We start from the raw sequence: 4,063 nt of genomic DNA on the forward strand, positions 1-4,063 counted from the left end.
CATTCTAACTCTGCATGTAAAATCTATGGTATGAGTCCCTTTGGCCAGTGTTCTGCTTTTAAGCTTCTTTTTTAAACATTTACTCCAGAAGATGCCAACTTTGTCTGCCTTGACATCGTGTGGGTCAAAAGACCACCGACTCAAGTTAAAAAAACAGAGGTGTCTCAGTTTCTCAAGGCAGAAAAAAACCAGAAGCTTTATTTGATCAAGTCCTGAGAATTGGGCATCTCTCACTACCAAGGCAGAGATAGCAATGAAGAGAGGCAAGAGGGAGAAGGCAAGCAGGGAGATATATACCCTTGTACAAACAATTCTAAGAAATCCCACCCCAGAGGCTGGACCCGCGTCCCCATTTGCGGAGACAAGTGGCTTCACAATATAACCAGGAATAAGTTTTTACCCAATACAAGCACAGAAACTACAGAATTACCTTATAGGGAAACTTTAATGCTCAGATGGACGTTTGTAAGTAGGCTAGGGGAGGGGGAGAGGGGAATATCATCTGGTTTCCCCGAAATCATATGATTTACAGGAAAACGAAAATGAGGCCTGTTGAGGTTCACATTCTAACTAAATTTGTACTATCTCTATTTGAATATTGCCTTGCCTGAGTTATTCATAGGGAAGCTTTCACAATCTTGTATTCCATTCACAGCTGAGGTGACATCTATAAATCTAAAGAAGGAGGGGGAAAAAGACATTCCTAAAGGCTAAATAATCAGATTCCCACAGACTCAAATTTATCCCATTTCCCTTTTCTCTAAATATTGATTCTCAAACATTTTAGATATAAATACATGTATGTGTATATATATATATATGTATATATATATATATATACATATATATATATGTGTGTATGTGTGTGTATATATATATATATATATATATATATATATATATATATATATATATATGTATATATATATATACCCTGTGAAGTCTTCACACTTTATTCTCTCACTACCTCACTCAACATTATCTATGCCAGGCACTGTACTATGTATGCATCAAGAATACAAAGACAAAATGAAAACCAGGACCTGCCCTCAAGGACCATGCCTCTACGAGTCTCTGATATTCCAAGGCCCTTATCACTGAAAATCAAGAGAGAATCCTGAGTTCACAATCACTAATCCTAGCACACTGTATTAAATGAAAACTATCTTAGCCCAGATTTAAAAATAATAATAATAATCTAGAGAACGAGAAGCCCAGGTTTATAAAGAAAATAGAAATGAAATGCTTCTAATACTTAATAAAAAGAAATAGTTGAAAATTTTCATATAAAATTCATGGCTCAATTCATATTATACAAGTTCAAAAGGAAAGTTTTATTGGAGCAAGGAATATTTGAAATGATTGTTGGCATTTTAACTCCTTTTTAGGTAAAGCTTATTTAAGCCAACCACTTTATTCATTTCTGATGTCATCACAATTTCCATAGTCAAAACTGATTTTTTTTCACATTTTGCTTATGAAAAAGTAATACAAGAATTACCACAATTACCATAGAAGGGGTGAGGAGAAGATAGAAACTTGGCCAAGATGAAACACTGAAATGTCTTTTAATTCATCTTCCATGTGTTTATTCATGAATCATGGTCAGTTTCCCGAATTACATTCCATTTTGGCCATGTGATCTGGATTGTAAATTCTATTGCTGATTCTATGGCTGTTGTCCATCCTTTCTACTTCAAAATTTCAAAGGTCTGGGACTTTATGAGTGTGAATACTTGTACTACCAAAGGAAACCAAAGACTTTTCCATGCCAGTCAATGAATAGGCCTCAATTAAGTACCCACTATGTTCTAGGCCCTGTGTTTAGTGCAAGGCATACAAAAAAAGAAAAAGCATAGTCCCTGCCCTTTGGTAGTCCACAGTCTAATGGGGGAGAGAACAAGCAAGTAAATATTCACCAAGGTATATACATATACATATACACAAATACAGAGATACACATGCATGTGTGTACGTAAGTATATGTATCTCATTTGTATATATGTGATGCATATTATGTGTGCATATTCTGTATCTCATTTGTATATGTGATAAATATGAAATAATTAACAGAGGAAAGGCACTAGACTTAAAGATTCAGAAAGACTTATTGTAGAATCTTGGATTTTAGCTGGTAATTGAAGAAAGCCAGAAAAGTCAGGAGGTGGAGATCAAGAGGGAGAGTATGCCAGGCATGGGAGACGGCGAGGGAAAACTCTCAGAGCAGAGAGATGTAGTGTCTCCATGTATGCAACAACAAGGAATCAGAGAACATTCACCTTCCCCCCCCTTCCCTCCCCCACCCCTCCCCGCCTCCAGGACCAGTTGCCTCCTCCCTTCACCGTGAGCTCTAGCTCCCAGATCCGCCAAAACTTCTCCTCCAAAGCCGACGCAGCTGTCAACCAACCGCCTGGCAAACCTGTACCTGCGGGCCTTCTACTTCTACCTGTCCCTGGGTTTCTATTTGGATCAGGACGACACAGCCCTGCCTAGGGTGTTGCGTTTTATTCAGCGAGCTGGCGAGGGACAAACACCAGGGCCCCGAGCGGCTTATGTGGCCCCAGAACCAGCGCGGGGGCCGTGTCCTCCAGGCTGTGCAGAAACCTGCCCAAGATGAATGGGGACGCAACTTGGATGCCGTGCGGGTTAGTCTGAACCTGGAAAAAGGCCTGAACCAGGCCCTCCTGAAGTTGCACGGCCTGGGCTCGAGCCAAGAGGATAGATGACTCGGTGACTTCCTGGAGAGCCACTACCTGGGTGAGGAGGTGAAACTGCTGAAGTGCATGGGGGACCACCTGACCACCCTGAGCCGTGTTCAGGCCGACTCCCAGGCTGGACTGGAGGAGTACCTATTCCAGAGACTGAGCCTGAGGCATGACTAGGGAGGAGAAGCCTAGGCAGGCAGCCCCAAGACCAAACCAAGAACGCCCACAATAAAGCTAGCTGCTCACCCAGAAAAAAAAAATAAAAAAAATCAAGGACTCAGCGGGTAAGGTAGGGGTTGGAGCTAGGCTATAAAGGTGTTTGAAAACTAAAAAAAAGTTATTTTATTTGACTCTAAAGGTGATAAAGAACTGCTGGAATTTATTGAGTATAAGATTGACATGGCTGATTACTGACTCAATGTAGGATAGACAAGAATAGAGAAAGACTTGTGGCAGACAAAGCAACCAGCAGGTGATCACAAGTAGTTTAGGTGTAAGGTGATGAGGAACTGTGCCAGAAGATGTCAGTACAGAAAGAGAACAGGGAGGATATTCCAGAAAGTTTGCAAAGGTAAAATCAACAGGCTTTGGCAACAGATTAGAAGTGAAAGATAGGGAGAAGTAAAGGCTTAACACCTAGGTTGCAAGTATGGGGGACTGTGGCAATGGTTCTGCCTCAACAATAATATGGAATTTTGAAAGTCACAGTGGGGGACAAAATAATGAATTCAATATTAGACGTGAATTTAAGATGTTTGCAGGATATCCAGTTAGAGAAGTCTGAAAGGCAGTTGGATGGGAGAAAAGAAATCAGCAAAGAGGTTAGGGCTGGGTACAAGAATCATCAGCATAGATTTAATTCAATCCATAGGAACTGATGAGATCACCAAGTGAAATAGTGTGTACATTATATATTATAATATATTTATATTATATATCAATTATATTATATATCATATCATATCATATTATATTGAGAGAAGTTAAGATAGCCTCTGACAGAGCCCTGTCAGACCTGCCAGAGCATGGCCTGGATGAAGCAGCAGAGTAGATTGAGAAGGAACAGTCAGAGAGGTAGGAAGAAAACTAGGAGATACTGATGTCCCAAAACCTATCGAAAAGAGCATATACATAAGAAGATGATCATTAGTGTTAATGGCTTCAGAGAGATCAAGAAGAATGAAGATTGAGAAAAGGCCACTGCATGGGCCATTAGGAGATCATTGGTAATTATGGAGAAAGCATGATAAGGTTGGAACCTGACTGTAAGTAATTAAAAAAGGAATGAGATGAGAAAAAGTGGAGGGACCTATTGTAGAAGACTTTCTCAAAGAGACACAAGGGACAGAGCAGTTATA

At 40.1% G+C, this 4,063-nt stretch overlaps 1 pseudogene; it reads left to right on the forward strand.

Moving 5' to 3' along the window:
• The first annotated feature begins 2,244 nt into the window (after positions 1-2,244).
• Positions 2,245-2,882, forward strand: LOC118832289 (annotated as a pseudogene).
• Positions 2,883-4,063: the final 1,181 nt, after the last annotated feature.

Source organism: Trichosurus vulpecula, chromosome 9 (genome assembly GCF_011100635.1).
Source record: "Trichosurus vulpecula isolate mTriVul1 chromosome 9, mTriVul1.pri, whole genome shotgun sequence".
Classification (NCBI taxonomy): domain Eukaryota; kingdom Metazoa; phylum Chordata; class Mammalia; order Diprotodontia; family Phalangeridae; genus Trichosurus; species Trichosurus vulpecula.